The sequence below is a fragment of the Prenolepis imparis genome, unplaced genomic scaffold (assembly GCF_030444845.1).
Source record: "Prenolepis imparis isolate NDT839.2.m4 unplaced genomic scaffold, iyPreImpa1.0 SCAF_5, whole genome shotgun sequence".
NCBI classification, from domain to species: Eukaryota; Metazoa; Arthropoda; class Insecta; order Hymenoptera; family Formicidae; genus Prenolepis; species Prenolepis imparis.
Window position 1 is genome coordinate 15,339,882 of NW_028141163.1, and position 21,331 is coordinate 15,361,212.

Here is a 21,331-nt window from a genome sequence, read left to right on the forward strand (position 1 = left end):
AAAATTGTGTTTCAAAAAATCATTAATAATAATCAATTCACATAGCGTCGTGTAATTGTATACAATTGTTCACGCTTATTTAAAGGCTTTGCACTATTTAATTTATGCGAATTATATCAAAAGATGATAGAATACGGACAGAAATCGCGAGGGAATATCAGTTCATTTTCCTGGTACAGTCCGTTGCACTTTGACATATTTCAGCTTGCTATTCATTTTTTATCTTACTAGACAACACAAGCGCGCGTTGCGCGCCACTTTATTTAAAGATTTAATTTAATTTAATTTAATTATGCGGTAATGGAGATGTATATAATATGTTGAAAATATTAAAATAATAATATGTTCTAAATAATATATTATAATATCTTTTATCCGCGATTAATATTTTTTGACAAAAATCAGTTTATAGTTGTCAAAAATATTAATCGAATTTTAAATATTATAACATTCCTTTCTAAAAAAGGCATGTTAATTGAAGACGATTCTCGCAAGTATTGTTGCATTTTTTCCGCGATGCTGATTGACTGTTTCGATTCGCATTGTGCGTTGTGCGTTATATTCATATCATCGAGAGGCTGTCATCGCAAGGGTTAGTAGTTTAACAGTTTGTTCAAAATAAAATTGAATAAAATAATATGTTTTAAATAATATGTTATAATACTTTAAACTCGATCACTAGCGGATCCTGACGTCGATAATGGGGGAGGGGGGGCGGGTTGCAAAATTATTTTATTTAATATTTTTGGTTTCATGATTAGCTTTTATTTCAGGATCAACGACGTCGATAGCTCTTTAATGTTTGTTTTTCTTTATTTATATTTTTTAAACAAATTCAGCAAAACTGTTTCTTTTAATTTGCAAGGGAGGGGGTTTACCCCCCCCCCCCCCGGGATCCGCCAGTCTATATATATATGTATATATATATATATATTATATAGATATAAAGAATTTCTCGCCTAATTTTCATGCAACGAAATTATCTCATCATTTCGTCTTATGTCTGACTTAATCTATACGTAATTCCTTGAATGCGTAATGAGTATAATTTCCAGTGTATCTTATACATACATATTGTATATATTATATAGATATAAAGAATTTCGCCTAATTATTTTCGTACAACGAAATTATCTCATCATTTCGTCCTATGTCTGACTTAATCTTTACTTAACTCCTTGAATGCGTAATGAATATAATTTACAGTGTATCTTATACTTTTATATATATATATATATGTATATTATATAGATATAAAGAATTTCGCCTAATTATTTTCATGCAACGAAATTATCTCATCATTTCGTCGTATGTCTGACTTAATCTACACTTAATTCCTTGAATGCGTAATGAGTATAATTTACAGTGTATCTTATACTTTTATATATATATATATATATATGTATATATAATATATATATAAAATATATAAATAATATATATATATATATAAAAGTATAAGATACACTGTAAATTATACTCATTACGCATTCAAGGAGTTAAGTAAAGATTAAGTCAGACATAGAACGAAATGATAGATAATTTCGTTGCACAAAAATAATTAGGCGAAATTCTTTATATCTATATAATATATACAGTATGTATGTATAAGAGATACACTGTAAATTATACTCAGTACGCATTCAAGGAATTAAGTATAGATTAAGTCAGACATAGGACGAAATGATGAGATAATTTCGTTGTACGAAAATAATTAGGCGAAATTCTTTGTATTTATATAATATATATTGTATATTATATATATATATATATATATATATATATATATATTATATAGATATATATAAAGAATTTCACCTAATTATTTTCGTGCAATGAAATTATCTCATCATTTCGTCCTATGTCTGACTTAATCTATACTTAACTCCTTGAATGCGTAATGAGTATAATTTACAGTGTATCTTATACTTATATATATATACACTAGCGGATCCTGACGTCGATAGTTCTTTAATGTTTGTTTTTCTTTATTTATATTTTTTAAACAAATTCAGCAAAACTGTTTCTTTTAATTTGCAAGGGGGGTTTATTCCCCCCCCCCCTCCAAGGATCTGCCAGTGATCTCGATTAATATTTTTGATAGTTATCAGCTGATTCCTGTAAAAAATATTAATCGCGGATAAGGTGTATTATAACATATTATTTAGAACATATTGCAATTTTAATATTTTTTACATATTATTTTTAAATTTAATTATCAAATTATCGCTTTAATCAGCTGATTTCTGTCAAGAAATATTAATAAAGCGTTACTTTGCTAATGAAATTTTTAAATAATAATATGTCAAAAATATTAAAATAGTAATATATTGTAAATAATATGTTATAATACTTTATCCGCGATTAATATTTTTTGATAAAAATCAGCTGATAACTGTCAAAAATATTAATCGAGTTTTAAGTATTACAACATATTATTTAAAACTAATATTATTATTTTATTTAATTTTATTTTGAACAAACTGTCAAACTGCTAATCCTAGCGATGACAGCTTCTCGATGCTACGAATATAACACACAACGCGAATCTTGACAGCCAATGAGCATCGCGGAAAAGCGACAACAATAATCTTTGATATATGCGAGTATCGATTTTACATATCTTTTTTAGAAAAGTAAAGGATTCAGCCTTTTTGTCGCGCAATTACTCTGCCATGAGCATAAAATAATAAATACGAGTCAAAAAGAATAAACAATTATACGCACTATATATATTGTAATTTTATGCGCAAAGTAAAAATTTAGATAGATTAAGTAGTACGAGTCAATAATTTCTCACTACGTTTAGCCTTTTCGTCGCGCAATCATTTCATCATTAACATAAAATCATAAATGCGAGTCAAAAACAATAAAAAATAACACGCACTTTATATATCATAATTTTATTATGCGCAAAGTAAAAATGTAGATAGATTAAGTAGTACGAGTCAACAATTTCTCACTATGGTTAGCTTTTTCGTCGCGCAATCACTTAATCATTAACATAAAATCATAAATGCGAGTCAAAAACAATAAACAATAACATGCACTTTATATATCACTAGACAATACAAGCGCGCGCTATTTTATTCAAAGATTTTATTTAATTTTATCTAATTTTATTTTAAACAACTGTCAAAACTGTTAACTTCCGCGATGACAGCCGCTCGATTAATATTTTTTCACAGAAATCAGCTGATTAAAGCGTTAATTTGCTAATTAAATTTTAAAATAATAATATGGTAAAAAATTAAAATAGTTATATGTTGTAAATAATATGTTATAATACCTTAGTCTCAAGTAATATTTTTTGACAGAAATCAGCTAACTGTCAAAAATATTAATCGTGTTTAAAGTATTATAACATATTATTTAAAACATTATTTTAATTTTTATAACATATTATTTTAAAAATTAATTAGCAAATTAACGCTTTAATCAGTTGATTTTTATCAAAAAATATTAATAAAGCGAAAATTTGCTAATTAAATATTCTAGCTTATATATTTATATTTATATTGTGTATGTTATAATTTGCTAATTAAATTTTAAAATAATAATATGGTAAAAGTTATAAAATAGTAATATGTTGTAAATAATATGTTATAATACCTTATTCTCGATTAATATTTTTTTTTTCTAAAGCTATATCTTTTCGAACGAATCTCCTTCGAGTTTAAATTAATTATTAAGTCATGTATACATATAGTATCGCGCGCGCGCTATTAGAGTGAAGTTGCCGATGTTTGTAGCTTCGGCCATTACCGAAACGCCGCGAGTATCAGGCAGTTGGAGCTGCGTCCCGTTGTGATTAATTAGTAAGCATAATCGTTAGAAACGATTTCTAATCTTTGTATTGTAATATTTATCAATCGCATATCATAATTTCAACGTTAATATGTAGTCGTAATTGTTCGAAACGCATATTTCGCGAAAAATTCGATGCAAAATCTCTTGCCAACATAACCCAACTTGATCTGTTGTCGCGCGCGCGAATGTGTTGCGATCCGTGGATATATCTATCGTTAATTCTAGCTTACATATTTATATTGTGTATGTTATAATGCGAAATAATAAGATTATTCTAATATATGTATGTATTTTATTTGTTACAGATAGCATTGCGATACACAGTGCGATTCACGCGTCGTGTCGGGAGTGCCGTGTAAAGTGTCGGGCGATCGTAATTCCTGTTTTCGCGAGTGTCGTGAGTGCTACCATAGACCAAGAGAGGAGGAGGAGGCCCGGGAAGGCATCGAGCGATATCGAGGCAACTATGAGGTATGCAAAATACCTAAAAATATTTTTTTCTAAACTGCGTTGATAATAACTGCGTGAGATATTTTGACTGTTTCCAGACTTTCAAAACACCCTGTACATACACACCCATTCACCCACCTACCTACATACACACACACATGTATATACATAATTTGAATATTTTGTTTTCAGATCAATGTGTGTGCTGTGTACTACAACTCCGCTATTGCACGGACCGGTGAGTGAGAAATTGTTTATTTTGAAAGTACTATAATATCCCTTTCTAAAAAAGACATGTTAAGTCCATTCTCGCAAGTATTGTTGCATCTTTTCCGCGATGCTTATTGACTGTCTCGATTCGCATTGTGCATTATATTCGTAGCATCGAGAGGCTATCATCGCGAAAGTTAGTAGTTTAACAGTATGTTCAAAATAAAATAAAATAAAATAATATATTTTAAATAATATGTTAAAATACTTTAAACTCGATTAATATTTGTGATAGTTATCAGCTGATTTCTGTCAAAAAATATTAATCGGGGATAAGGTATTATAATATATAATTTACCAAATATTACTATTTTAATATTTTTAACATATTATTTTAAAATTTAATTATCAAATTAACGCTTTAATCAGCTGATTTCTGTAAAAAAATATTAATAAAGCGTTGATTTGTTAATTAAATTTTAAAATAATATGTTAAAAATATTAAATAGTAATAAGTTGTAAATAATATGTTATAATATTTTAAATTCAATCAATATTTTTTGACAGAAATCAGCTGATAACTGTCAAAAATATGAATCGAGTTTAAAGTATTATAACATATTATTTTATTTTATTTTATTTTGAACAAACTGCTAAACTTGCGAGAATCGAACATGCCTTTTTTAGAAAAGGATTTTGATAACCGTCGTTGCTTTGCGTCACGTTAGAAAACGTATTAATTAAATTATATACTGATACGGAAGAAAGAAAAGAGAATGTAGGGAAAAAATAATATGTCGCTTAGTGCTGAATTCGAGTGTCAAGTCACTCTTTGTCTCTATCCTGTTCTCGGTGATATAATCGCGGAAGAAGACATACTTTTACATGTACACATTATTTCAACGACATCCTGTATCCTACGTTGATGACCCGCTTTGTGATATTTTTTGGTCGCATTGCCTCGACGAGAGATTTTCACGAGATTTACAGCTTTCTGAATTTATCCTCCATTTCTCCAGTATCCCGCGGAGAATGTCTCTTTTATCATTTCAGTCAGGAGGACCTTCCATGTGTGATACTTGAAACGCGTTCACTCGAATCCTCCCCTGTGTACGATCGAAGATATATCTCGTCATCACTCACGTCTTAAAAAAGTGTGGTTCACAAGATTACTGTCCATTCCCTCTTTTGAATACATATAAATAAGCGCGACTCGTTTTTTTGTCCTTTATAAATGATTCTCATTCAAAGAAATATCATTATCAATCGCGTCTCATCTTATTACAGGACATTGACATTTCGTATTAATCTTTTTATCGAATGTTCTTTATGCTTTACATATTCAAGAATTAAAAGAGTGAATTCTAAAGCATTTTATTGTACATTTTTTTCAACATTTATACAGATAGAGTCAGTATTCGCCTTTTCTTTTCACTCTATCTATACAAAGTTGTTATAAAAGCATTAAGAAATTTTATAAAAGACACAGTATAATTACTTTAGACTGTGTGTGTGACTGTCAGCTGCTCATTAATGACATTGACTACCAACGATTTGTGATAAAAATTAAATAAAAGGAAAAGGGTATGATGAAATAACGTATTGTTGTACATTTCGTTATATAACATGACGAATTTATCGTGTTGTCCTACTTTCCATACCGAATCGTTTCTGAATGTGGCCGTGATATATCCATATCGAGATCAAATTTCCTCGCGCGTGAGATATTTCCAAGCGGCGTTAATGAGATCCTTTGTCACTCTTATTGTCATTTCATGCTTCTTGGGGTGGGCATATATATTTCCCGTATCCTCGTATGTAGCTGGGGCATCCGGTAGATCCGCCCGGCATCTTTTTCATCTCAATTTCAAAGATCACTCATCGGCCGTAGACAAAGCGCTGGCGTAAGCTAACTTCCCTTATTGTCCGACCGCAGATCGAGTGCCACTACTGGTTGTAAGTAGACTCATCCCTTCGTGATCAGCCGCGAATGGCAGCAAAAAAATACTTCTCGTTTATTTGCGCCTCGCCTTCGCCCAGTTTTTTTTGTTGTTATTGCTTTCGCTCATCTTGATTTAATCCCCATTTCTATTTTATTCCTTTCTTTCTTTGGCTAAATAAATTTTAACTTAATTGAAAATTTATTTGATTCTAACACAAATAGCAACGACGAACGGAAGTATTTTAAGTATTTTTAAAATGCAATCCTGAAAATAAAACCTTCTAATCTTATATAATAGAATTATGAAATTCATAATAATAATAATAATAATAATAATAATAATAATGATGATGATAAGAATATTGATCGCAAAACAATCTTGCATCTTGGGAAAGTCTGATTTAACAAACATGTTAAACTTTGTTGTAACAATAAATTTTCATTAATAATGGGAAGACAAATGATTAAGTAAACATGTTGAAGTTGACTGAAAATGGAGATGATTAATTGAAATATACATATGATATCATTAGACATGTAATATTTATTACTGCATCTTCTGCGTCACTTGTCTTCCATACTGCTGCCAACCATAATTAAAACAAACATATGGCGCCTCTAGTGGTATGGCAATGTCTGAATTTTCCTACTCGATACGTTGAGTAAGCAGATTCGATAATCGGCAAAGTTTTGATCCACCCTCGGGGCTTTATTGCCTCCTCTTGCGGCCGACTATGTTTGTAATTAGAATCGTTCCAAACTATCCGGACTGTCCAATGGCATCGTGGATGTTATTCAGACATATAGTGGCCGCACAATGGATATTTAATCTCAGTCTCCCATCAGAGGAGACCGCATTGAAATGATCGAGTGTTCGCGCATTGCCTTTTAGTTGAACGAGTTCAATCTACCGTAACTTTTAAGTTTCGCGAGTTTTCCGCTATGTACATCTTAATTCGATGAACAAAATATAATGTATATTTATATAAAATATCTCTGGAATATCTTTTACAGCATGTTATGCTCTCTTTATTTATATATAACGAAATATATATATATATCTCTTTCTTTTTTTTTTCACTCTTCGTCATATTATTAAAACTTTATATGCATGCTGAGAATATAATACTAGTCGATATCAGATGCGTCACGCTAGCACATTTTGCTTCCGTGATAAACTGATTATTAAATTCCCGTATAATATTTCTAAAGAAATATTTTACAAGTAATTTATTAATTGTGCGAACCACAATAATTAAATTTGTTCTTATCGGGAAATAAGAAATTAATTTATTACAAAGAGCAACACAGCAAGCAAATAATTTATTGCGTTATTTGCGTCAAGGTTTATAAAATAATTACATTATTAATTTGAACAAAATATAATTACGTTAAATAGCGTTATGATTGATTTAATTAAATGTGTGAAGGCGTGTGGTTATCATCGCCAATAGTTATATAATAATAATGTTATTAAGCTCGTGTATGAGAAACTGACACAAAGTTAACGAGCGAGTTCGTAATCACGAAAAGCGACTTGCACTTGATATACTATACATTTGCTCTGCATTATCAAATATGTCAAGGCAATATTAATTACGTTACATATGTATCGTATTATCATCATCATATATCACACATATACGTTACACATCAGAGAGAAATTATGTTATGTAGCTTTATAATTATTAGAAGATTTTAATTTACAAGACATGAGTAGATTAAGAGGATTGCTAAGGACGAATTCAATAAACGTCATAATCTATCAGCAACAAAAAAAACATGACGTATCTTATCGTCAATGATTTATCTAATCAGATAAACCGAGAAAAAAACGCAACTATGAATACCAGAAGTGAATGAAACAAGATAAAAATCAAGAAAATCTAGACTCCCCACCAGATTAAAAACTAATAAAATTAGATGTGGCTCGGTCAATGTATACTTGCATTTTCAAAGCTTAATTAATCAAAATCGTATATTTTTGAATGGTACAATCTGATTTTTAAATCATCTTGTATAATATTTAAAAATCAATGTCATTATAATTTGGCTTCTTCTTCAAAAGAAGCACACTTCTACTTCCGAAGATACTTAAGGTAAAAAAATTCATCTTCAAACTTCAAACCGATCGAATGCAATCTCTACACAATCTCTCGGATCTCTCAGTCAACTTTATTGTCATAATCATCTCGGGACTTATCAAGGGTATCACGAGAAAAAAAATGTATAATAAGAGCATCAATGCAATCAAACGTTTGCGGTAACGGAGACAAAACCGCGATCGCGCAGGACAGGCAAGCCATCGACAGGACTAGCTAGAGCAGAGACGTGCACCGGCGTGTTCCGGTCGCGGAGGCTGCGCGGAAAAATCGATAGCCTACGCTCTCGCCGGCAGCGGCGGCGTCGTCGCCGTCGTCGTCGCCGCTGCCGCCACCACCGCCGCCGATGTCGGGTAGCGCGATGGAGTCTGCCCGATGGCGCAGTCAACGACGGGACCGGCACCCCAAAAGACCACCCCACGCAGTTAAACCCATGTTCGCCACTTCTTTCTGACTGGCGCCCCCTCGAGAGACGTCGTACTCTCGATCCGTTTGAATAGTCTCGACCGATCGCACAAACGTTTTTACGAGGCAAGGCTCGCGTGTCCGAGAAACGTACGACCGATTTGTACCGTATATTTACGGAAAAGAGTGTATGCAATGTGGGTATGTGCGTCTGTGTGTGCGTGCGTGCGTGCGTGCGCGTCGCCGGCACGTTGACACCTTTCTTCACCTCTTTGTCTGTACCCCGGAACGAAGGAACCCGCGAGGAAGGGTGAGTCGCGTCGTAATTTTTAGCCGGGTCGACGACCTCGAACCCCGAGGACGCTCCTTTCGGCGAACCCGCGACTAGCTGCGGAACGACGCCGGTGAGTTCCTCGCTTGACCTGAAGGAGCTCCATCGCGAAATGCGGGCGATGTGCGCCGCAAGGTGAAGAGGATTCGTGCGTAATGCGACTCGCCAGAACGAGTATCTGTACATACATTCGCGAGGATATTCGCCGAGATAATCTGGAGTATTTGCCCGTGGGATTTTTTTTTTCTTTATTTGCGCATTCTCTATTGGAGTGTCTTTTGACATTGGTGATGAGAGGGTACATGAACAACGGATGAAAGTTTGCGCGAATATCTATTAATACTTTGCAAATGCAGATTTAATTTTTCTCTAGCGCGTAGGAGAACGAACTTTTAAAATATCTCTATGTGAATTCTTTATATAAAACGCGAGAATCATGCTCACGCCACGACTTGCATCCGTATACATAATTATCATTGCCCGGAGAATATGTTTGTAATTTGTCTCACATAAAATTTGTTCGTATAGACTCGTGAGTTTTGAATTTCTTGTGTAAACGACAGCGATGCTTTTGCTTTTTGACGAAAGAAGGGCTTTTGTGTCAAACGACGGCACGTGGTCTGATCTTTTGAGTTTTCTATGTATTTGAGTTTCCTCTGACGCGAGATGTAAGCCGCGAATCCTGCGATACGACCCTGCGATACGCGCCTTTTCGAGGACGTTGACCTCAAGCTTCCGCGTCTGTCTGGCTAGTTTATCTGTTTTCCCTGCATTCAAACGTCCTCGAACCATCGAATTTCGATAGCGCGCATACCGTACGAATGCAAATGCGAAATATTTTTCGCGAAGACATTCCAAAGGCAAATTTCACAGCACATTGCGACGCAACGTTTATTTTCCTGTCCATTCGGTTTTTTGTCGGATACATATATTAAATGTATCGCTTAATATTGCTCTATTATCGTTTCCAAAAAGAAGTCTGACAATCCATGTATTTGTATCGTGATGTTTAGTAAATGTATCCTTAGACACTGATCATTAAATCAACTGAGTGTTAAATTAGTAGGATATAAATTTATATAATGATATAAATCTTTCGTGATTAAAGGTTCTAGGTTTTTCCAGTCGATATACCTTTAGTTGTTAATTGTTTCTCGAACGATATAATTTTGTATTGCAATATATTTTCAAATTACCGTCATAATTCTCTGCTAAATTGACCTACTAACACGAATTTCGCATTTGTGATTTATGTTTCTTTCCATTTCACATCTTTTTATATGAACCAATTAACGTATACGGAATGTCATTTGCTCACTTTGAATTTGCATGCATACATAGGTAGGAGGTCACGCGATTAAATTTTTAATTTTTCATTTGTATGTTTAATTATCACATTTACTAAAATAACAGTGTGATAAAATAACAATATAAGATAACAACAGAATAAAAGAACAGTGAGTCACTATTTATAATTAAGATATAGGTCGCGAAATGCAAATCAAATATTTAAAATCATACATAATCAAATCTTAGTGTGTATAAAATTATAAATGCAGTTAATAATTTTTTAAAACAGTTAATAATTTTTAAAATTGTTTAATTTATTAAGCGTTTAAAGAGCAATTCCTTTAACTTATAGTTAGAGTTCGACGTTATCTCTTTACGAATAATTAAAATATCCATCATAGAACAGATTATGACACGGTCGTCATTTGTCATCGCGATGACACATCGCGACACAGTCTAATGCATTGTAATTGACTGGATTTCCATTTTCTTCTTTCTTTCTCAATTCCTCTCTTCTCGTGTTTTTTTTTCTTCTCGAGAAAAACTACAAATCCTGAAGCCTATTTTGACGACCAACCACACGCATATCATCCATATAAGGTGTGAGATTAAAGACATTACGAGCTCTGAAAGGCACATATTTTGACGTCGTCGTTACAATTTCATCTACAGTTAATCCCCACGTGTGTACGCGCAACTCGCTTGGACACATATGAATAATAATTTTATTTCTCATCTCTCGTCCGTTTACTTGTTCGTTAAATGAAAGTCTGAGTCAGTAACGAGCAGACGAGCGCGCTTCAATGAATTAAATACAGCAAGCACGAAGTAGCTAGAAAATATTGCCAGATAAAAATTTTTTCTTAAAGAAAGATATAGCTTTCATTAATTTTATGTGATAAGAATTTATTATTAGAAATTGATGACACGAAAAAAACTCAACATTTATCATGCACATCTAGTGTTTTTATTGACAATGACACGATTTAATCAGAATGATCCCAAATGGTTAAACTATTTTTTCGCATATTTATTGTTTTTCAGAATCATGAATTTTCGAGAATCGTCGTGCTAATCGCATTTTTTAAGTATTCGTTTAATTTTATGTATAAAAATATCGAAATTAAATTAAGAAATTAAATTAGATTTTGCTCTAAATGTTTAATTAATTGTTTAATTAGGTACCGGCAAATGCAGAATGTTAAACAAAGTAGACTTTAAACTATATATGCTGTTCATTGTTTCTTTAGGTGACAACAGCCTAAAGCGGACAATAAAATCATAAATTAAAAATTTTGTGAAAAAATTTGCAATTAGATAATTTCTGAAATTATTTGAAGAACCATATTTTCGCGAGTTGTCGCTTCCGATCACGTTGCAGCGATAAGTTTCATTACTGCCGAATTCAAAATGCGTTCTTTCCTACGGCTATCTCGATCCATTGGCTAAATCGTTTCGAGTGCTTTGTAGCTTCGACAATTTTGGCGTAAAAATAAAAATTGGTCGATGTTTTTCAATGAGAGATAGGAGACATACCAACCGCGTCCCAGAAAGTTCGTCATTGTATCGTGTAATTTTTGTCGCGAAAATGTCGATCACGCGCACAGAGTTTGTTCATCGATATCACAAAAATTCTACCCACATCGCTTTCTCTCTTTCAAAACTTCTTTACTTAAACTGTCGTTTCTTCGAAGAAAACGATCGTTTCTCAGATTGAAGGTACACAAGTTTCTCGCAAAGCGTCGCGAGAAATAAAAATGGTTCTTACAATACGTATTTCGGAGAAAATGAGATCAAAGAGATATTTTTATGGCGATTTTAAAAGATCGTAAGTTTTTCGAAAAGTTAAGACACATGAAAGTGCCACCGTAACGTAGGAGCCTCTTCTTAGGTCGCAGAGCCGTTTCCTTGTCGTAGGTCGATATTTGTTATCGGGAAACAGTAGAGTGCCGTAGTGTCTGATGAAATGATATGGCGGATATCGGGATAAATTACAAACTGATAGCACACTGAAAACGTTACGATGTTCACGACATCGTTACGTTGTTCAATGGCATTGTCGCATCCGCTGCGAACTCTGAATTTCTCATGAGGTTCGTTGCACCGAGAATGCCATTGTGACCTATAAATCCCTATGGGTCGCTATTATTATTAGAATATGAATATTATAGGTTTTTCATAAAAAAAACAAACAAAACAGAGAGCAAGTTCTAATCAATTAGATATGAGTGGTTTATATATCAAATATATAAGAGCAGTGTATTTCGAAAAATAAATTGTGAAATTTATTTTTTCAAAAGTAAACTTACATCGATCTATTTACAATTGTTTAGGTAAAATTTAACTAAAATTTGTAATCGCGATTGGATTATTTTAACAGATTTGCTTCTAATAGTTTCTCGCATTTAAGTACAATTCAGTTATTAGCAATTAAACGATCATAATAACGTGTCGTTATTATGAAATGGTCTATTTAAAACGCTTATACACATAAAAAGATTTATGTGCTAGAAAGATGATCGAATAAGGAATAAGGGAAAGAAGCGGGTTCGAGATTTGAGAAATAAGAACGAAGTTAAATCCGCGTCGCCTAAATGGCTTCTCGTAATATCTTGTTGAAACGACCAGCGTGTCTCGGTGGACTAATAAAGACTAGCTTTTTGTTTTTCTGTCTTTCACAATGAAGAGAGGACTTATTTCACGTATAATTTTCGATTCTGTCATACATATAAAAATGTGAAAGTTTCGACATAAACGAAACAAAGGAAAAGGCAAAAATTGTAAAAACAAGATGATTAAAGGATTTCCGAGCGCAAATTGATATGAAAAATATGAGAAATTTGCATAATGCTAGTTGATGGATTTTTTGCCGTAAAGTATTTATATAAAACACGATGTGTAAGAAATATAACGTACATTATTAACAGTAATAATAAATCCTTGATAGATTTATATAATACTGAAAATCTGATGTAATAAAAATAGACTCTTGCATCTATATATTACTTATAAATTGAATGTATTTATATAATTGAATGTATTTATACACACATATTATATTAATAGCAGGTAAATGTAGCTTATTAATAATAACATACATATATATACATATATATATACATATATAGTTTAGAATTATATCACAGTGAAATAATAAGAGAATGAAAATTAAAAGACATAAAAGATTTTTTATGACAATCGCTCAACATACACGAGTATTATTTCACGTAAATTTTCCAGAAGTTATATCGTTCTCCTTGAAGAAAGAGACCTTAAAAAAGGATGATCTCTCGACACGGCGCGCGATGAACATTTTTATTGGAAAAGAAAAAACGTGCAAGCGAACTTTTCTGAAAGAAGAGAAACAAGAGTGAACGAGTGTAAAAAAATATCTGTTTTGATAAAATGACAACGGATGGAGTTGCCATCGAATAAACAATTTTATTTATTCCTGCAATACGGAGCAACGAGCTTACCTTTATCTCGGTAAAATGGGAACTAATTAAGTGAAAATGGGAAGATACCGAGGAGCAAACGAGTCTCGCGCGGAAAGTGCCTGTGGATTTTCAAAATGAAGTGCATTGCAAATTCCAAGGAGAAAACACGCGAGAATAATTTTGACCGCGATCGCTCGGAGAATCACGCCAGATGGAAGCTCTAAGACATTGTGCAGTCAGCGGAATTGCAAGAACGTCAATTTCTTCTGTTGCGGATCTCTGCCGCGCTTCTGGAGAATGGGCGAGACTGGATTCCGTGAACGACAGGTGTGGGAGGAACACCGGAGTCGCCAGGTAAGAAATCGATGATTGATCATCTCATAAATGTTCCACTTCAGTTCTTTGTTCTTGCCTCGCGTAGTCAATCGAACCGGATCTTAATTAGAGAGGAAAATTCTTTTGGAATGACTCTGATATCGGATAACTCTGTGAGGGGGCTATTCTTTAAATCTACTATCGATTTAATTTCTCAAACAAGAAGAGTTTGTCTTGCTATGATTTTTTTCATGGCCTTCAATTTCACACAATTACGTTTAACTCATAACATTAATTAATAAAAATTCTCCCGCTAAACATTAAGAAGTAACTGCACCTCGTGCAGCTTAAAGATAATTGCATCTTTATGCATAATAGAACGCTCCGCTGTTCTCATTGCAATACTTAACGTGTAAGCGTGTATATGTCACTCGTAAAAGGCAAAATACGAGTCTCGGTAATTTGTTATGTTTACTATCGCAATTTCAGCCCAAATAGAAAACGAGATAGAAGAAATTAAACCGCCCCTTTTTATTTTTTCCCTACCGTGGCGAATACGCTTATCCTCGTTTCTCTTGTTGAGCTTTTTTTCTGCGGGCGTTTGAGAGGGACACGCGGGGGGAAAAGCCGTCGAGTGCCCGAAGAAGAAGCTCGGCATCAGTTGACCTCGTTGCACTTTTTTCCCGTAACATGTCGTAGAGCTTTTTTTTTTCCGTCACAGACGAAACAGGAGAAACGTTTGTTCCTTGTCGTTCTTTCCTCCCGCGGAAAATTCTCCGTCGATCTCCTGAGGGCAACGACCCGGCGACGGTTGCATTAAACAGGAGATTTATTTTCATCTCCAAGAGAGAGAGATATTGTTACAAAAGCGGTGTTGAATTGAAGAAAATTTCATTATACGTCCGAACGATGCACCGAATCGAAGTTTCGTCGAATTTTTTATAGGACGAACAGATATACCTACACATACACACACGAATAAGATTTTCTTGGCTGCGAGTATCGATTTCCGTAACACGCGTTACGTCTCGTTCAAGTCGCCCGTTGCACCACTTTATGCAGTTATAAAGTACCTTCTCTTACGCCATTGTCCGTATCATCACCTCTCTCTTTCTTCTTCTAATTTTTAATTTTTGAACGTCTGTAGGATTTTTTGGATTATAGAATCTCGATAAGACAATCACAATTTTTAAGAGTTTAATTATTACTCCAAATACACCGAGCAGCGTGTAAATTCTTTTCTTATCTTGAATTTTCAATAGATACTACTTTGACCGATGGTTTCTTCAATAAATTTGTATTTTATCTAAATATAATTTCTATCTGATCAAATATAATCATAAAATATATATAATGTCAATATTTTAAATTCACTATTTATAGTTTTACAAAAACTATCGAAAATACATACTCAAAATGCATATATTGTTGCCAGATAAAAAATCAAGCTTATTTGTGAATTGGAAATTGAAATCTAATTGAACAAAATTGGTTTAAACAATAATTTTATCATAGTCTATATGTTATATTTCTTCAATTATTTTCTGTATTATATAATATATAAAATTATAAATAGAATTATAATAAATTATAAAATAATTTTAAATATATGTATATATGTACATGTGTATACATTACATATATGTTATTATATGATGTGTGATGAGTTGTATAATAATTCGATTCGCTTCCATATTCCATAATGAAAAATATAACAGTAAATTAATCGCGTCACACATAGCGAACGTCCTTCATATGAAATATTCAGTATCTATGATAATCCACTTCATAAATTTTTACTGTCGTGCTTAGCTGTAGAATGAGATTTAATTTCTGTAGCTTCGAGTATTTTCTGTTTCCGTTTAACGGTTTTTGCTGCGACCATAACACGTTGTTAATGAAGGGGTTTGTTTGATCATCATGCGCAACACGCTCGCGAAATATTTTCAGCCGGTACTTCCAATCAGGCTAATAGTGTTTCGTCGCGGTGAGGTTCTACGAGAGCTTTTATATAGGAACGCATTGTTGCAGCACGCTTATGTGTATATGTGCAGTGCAATGTGGTGGACGATGGTGGCCAATCTCATTACAGTTACGAATTGTTTTTGGTTCACGTTGAGCTGCAATATGCGTACGGCAGCGTTCACATTTGTCCGTCAATCCCGTTTATTTCCAGCGAAAATGAAAGAAATGAGATCGTGCGGAGAATACAATTGAAAAGTTACTGTTTCAGTATAAAAGTGTGCATTTTCCTACTCCGGGCTTTTTTCGCGACCGCGCCTGTACAAAGAATGGATAACCGTTTGCGTAAAAAAAAAAAAGATATGTATCTATGATATAAATTTTTCCTAAAATTCATAATAAATTGTTTATTGACGTATAACTAATATAGCCAGTAATTCGCGTTACAACTACGGATACATTTTTACGAACTATATATGCACGTCATGACGAAGTTACCAGGATTCACGCAAACAGTCGATGCAGCACACGCGGACGGATTTCGCGTGGAACATGCTGTTGACACGCGTTTGATAAGGACACTTTTCGCCCATTGAGGGCGAATAAAAGCCCGCGCACTGCAACTGTCGTTTATGCGCCTCGCCGATAAATTCGAGCGCGTCATTTCTTTTTGTTCGCGTATCTCATGCATACTCGTTTATATCGAAATAATGATGCAGTTGCATAACGCTCGGTACTTTGCGTGTACATACTACACGCTTGTTTGCTCACGCGAATCGAATTCTCCTTTCCGCGCAATAGACAAGGACACTGTTGCTCTCATAGACTGTTTAATCGCAAATTTTGCTCGTTTTATCGTGTTTTAAAACACACTTATAAAGAAATGAAAATTTACATGTATATCAATATTTCTTTGCCACGATTTATGGTACGTAATCAATGTTACGGTACGTCTAGCAAGTCACTTTGGAGGAAAAGTAGAAGGAAAACCATCTGCTCTAAAAATTTATATCAAAAATCTTCACGAAAAATTATTCTCAAATGCATTTTCTCATTTAAAAAAGATCGTGCGTATTTCATTTACGAAATCAACTTGCAATTTGTTTTGCACCGATTAATTAATGCCCATCAAGTATTCTACAAATTATTTTAAAAGTTTAAGTAAATTAATTTTATTAGATTCGAGTAAATTATTTCTAGAGATTGAAATAATATATTATGCGATACATATTATAAATTTATAATTAATTGTATCCATTTATAATTATAATTGCAATAATTGTAAAAACAGCTTTTCTAGGATATGAAACGAAATCTTTGTCTATCGTTTAGTTTTGAGATAAGAATCGCAAAATTGTTGGCAGAGATGATTAATAACTTTGTAGTTATAGAAGCATTCGTAACGTGCTAAAAGCACTAACTTAGAAGAAGCATAGTTTCGATTATGCTTGTAGGACTCCAGCTGCCACGCGAGCTCGTCAGATGAAGCTTGCAACAAAGAGCTAGTTCAACAAGATGAATGATTACGGCATAAGAAATCCACAATAATATTGTTCCAAATTTTCAAATCTTTAATCATTCTCTTTTCTTAAATCTGAATTATTACATTAAAATTTACAATTTTTATCAATTGACAACAATATTCTGGAATTTTGCTTTAAATTAAATTGTATACTCTTAAAAACCGTGAGATTAAACTTTTTGTAAGTATTATATCGTACTAGTGCGATATATAATCTAATTGTAGTTCTGAGTAATTTTATTGTTCTGATTGTAATTATGACATCTTTATTAACATTTTCACGAAATTTTCGCAAGATTCTGATAACTCTTTGGTAGAGTTGTTAAGATAAGAGTTGAAAAGCAATATTGACTATTAGCTTTGGCACATATCCACCGGACAAATCTAAAATAAACGATTACTTTTTATAAATTCTTTCTAGTGTATACACATTTTACAATACTTGATTTTACTCTATTTAATTAAAAACTGCACATTTTATTTATTGCCAATTTTATTCTATTTAGATGTATATAGCATTATATATATAATTATTCTTTAACCATACAACACACATTATATTTTAGTAATATGCGCATAACAAAACATGTACATATATTTACATAAATTAATATGCATAAACATTCAATTAGAGATCTATTTTAATATTTTATGCTTTTTAAACTTAATTTATTTACTCGTGTGCAGCATTTTTTCTGCTACTAGATATTAATTAACATAATGTTAATATCTAAAATCTATATCTATCGAACTTGTTTGTTCGATCAAACAGAAAAATTAAATAAACAAGAAAATTAAATTACACAATTATTTAAATCAATTCCAATAGCTTGCAATCAAATTGATCTTCTTTAGAAAGATTGCATTCTTTCGAGCAATCAGTGCGTACGAACTGAAATATGTTTGCGCGATGCGGTTGCGATCAATATACAAAAGAGAGAGAGAAAGAGAGAAAGCAATTTATAACCGAGCGCGAGAACGAGACGAATACTATTAAACACTCTCTTGTAATAGCGGACGCGCTATCTCACGAACGAACTTTGGGACATACCGTGAGTTAGTTTGCCGAGAAAGGAGTTTTCGAAAACACCTGCGAGAAACTGATATCTTATGCCAAGACTGCACGGTAGTCTTACGCATACTTATAGGAAGATGCATGACTAAGAAGTATTTGCAATCTTCGGACGCGCGCTCACATTTTTAGTTATTATTTATTATAAATTATGCAGGTAGAACAATGTATATTTACTGTGAGATCTCTCTCTCTCTCTCTCTCTCTCTCTGCTTTAATGTATCGCGCAAAAAGAGTGAAGAAGGTTTGCATTTTTTAGAAATATGACATCCATGATTAGTTTATTGCAACCTATTGTGAGACAGTCTTTTCAATAATTCTCGATATGTATCAATATTACAATGTCTCTACACTCATCACTGATGTTGTTGATTTAAGATTTAAGAGATCGTTTCAGTGTTTACCAAAGAATTCAAGAGATTATTTTTAAGTTGCTTTCCAAATACCCAAAACAAATTTATGTTTTTATTGGCTTAATATAATCTTTCCGCAGCTTTTGTAACTTATAATTTTTATTTTTCAAAAATATAAATTTAAGTAACGTAAATAATTTCTTCAATTATGGCCGTATTCAACAAATGTGTCTGTTATCTGCATTTATTCGATAAATCTTTTATAAGCTTGTGTTACAACGCGGTCTACAAATAGCAATATATAATTACTATTGCATTAATGGGAGCGTAATATCGCTTCATAAGTCGTATTGTTCGTTTATTGTTATTTCTGTTAATATACTTTATCATTTCGAATGCATTAACAACAAATGGGCGTCATGGTTTGTTAAATACATTAGTTTGAGTGAAAAGTGACGAGATGCAGCCGTCCCTATCGAGCCTGTTTTCGAAACTAGGTAGGATTGCATGCAGCCACACCGTATCATTTTAACTAAACCGTCGAACTCTCCAGAAACTGCGAAATTCGTTTCACGAGTTCGCCCATTTTCGTGTACACACTTCCGGTGCATTCAAATCGAAGTTGCCACTTCCTATTCCGATTGTGATCGGCGTGTTACTTTCAGCCATACTTCGTTATTCTGTATAACGACGGTGTACATATGTAATCTTTCTCGTCTACTTTTCTATTTTTCAAGAATAGTAGACACCCGTGAAATGTGTATCACTTATTGTTAGCTTTAGTGGCAGGTCGACTAATTTTTAATCTCTAAAGGACTGTTCTTTATTACTCTCTCGATCTGCTATCTTTTTTTGAAGGAAAAATCCGGAAAAATCTACAACTAATCTATTAAAAAAGAAGATAGACTTAGGCAATTATGTAAAAATGTTTTTTATTCAATTATATTTAGTTCTGAAATTTATTTTCTATTAAAAATTTTATTAAAAATTATTTTCTATTAAAAATAGAAAATAAGTTAAGACCACAACTTTTTACAAGCGTATTATTATGCGTTTGTAGTAAGTATAATTAGGTCTAAAAATTTCAATCGACGTCATCGCGAAAATATACGCATTTCTTTTTTGCATCTGACAAATAAGATAGAGATGATATCCCTATAGTCTTACGTTCGTCCATATATTCCATGGGGAAATCACTTGCGAAATTGCATAATCAGATTCGACCCAACTTTAATTTACTATCATGCTTGAACGAATGGGACAAGTTGTATTACGCGATTAATTGCTTGGTTAAGATTGCAGAAAAAGATTACAATGATAGCGATTAATATTAACGAATTCGTGACGCACATATCTGCCTATAGGTAAACACTACGTCTTTGCCAATTAAATTACGAACAGAATTACAGATTGTAGAAGTATGGCAATTATTTGCTTAGCGATTAATATCTTTTAAATTACGCGATAAATGTGTCACTTAATTTAAATGACAATTATTCTGTGTGCGATTACATAACATTATTTTAATTATTATAATATGTATATAATTGGCATAGCTAATACTACCATTTATTGGGGTATAAGTTATTAATATAATAACATTATGTAATCGCAAAAGTCTGTTTCTCTTTTTTTTTCTTCATTTTTTTCTGTAAGTGTTATTAATACTTTTTTCCCTAATTGATAAAACTTGTAAAATAACAAGGGCTTAAGGATTAACAAAGATAAAAAGCAGAAAGCAATAATCTTCACAAATAATCACAATCTTCACATACAAAATTATAATTATATGCAAACTGATATTTTAAACAAATGCCAATCAACAAAAAGTTAAACTGGTATTATATGCAATGATGGTAGCTTCGAATTTCTGCCATCAAGGGACAGCGTCAGTTCTTGAAAAGCTTTTCGAAAGTTCTGAAAATCCGACGTAATTCAATGGTAGCCGAGCTTGAAGAGCTTTTACGTGATTTATCATGTTCTCACGAACACGTCATTTTCTTTTTCTTTCTTCCTTTTTCTTCTTCTTTCTCTCTCTCAACACAGATAGTTACGTTCTAACTTAAAATTTCTATCATTGTATTTAACCACGAACATATATGGTAACCGTCAGATAAATCTCGTGTGTAT

General features: G+C 32.7%; 1 protein-coding gene across 7 annotated transcripts in view; it reads left to right on the forward strand.

Moving 5' to 3' along the window:
• Rhogef3 (Rho guanine nucleotide exchange factor 3) overlaps positions 1 to 21,331 on the forward strand; it is a 127,103-nt gene that overhangs the window by 31,786 nt on the left and 73,986 nt on the right. For 2 of the 7 annotated variants that reach the window (XM_083038966.1, XM_083038964.1), the window contains exons 3-5: positions 4,116 to 4,281; positions 4,453 to 4,498; positions 13,781 to 14,331. The gene's annotated coding sequence lies outside the window, so the exon portion shown is untranslated. Of the gene's footprint in view, positions 1 to 4,115; positions 4,282 to 4,452; positions 4,499 to 8,887; positions 9,324 to 13,780; positions 14,332 to 21,331 lie in introns of those variants that run through there. The other 5 variants (XM_083038962.1, XM_083038961.1, XM_083038960.1 and 2 more) reach the window with 5 other exon arrangements.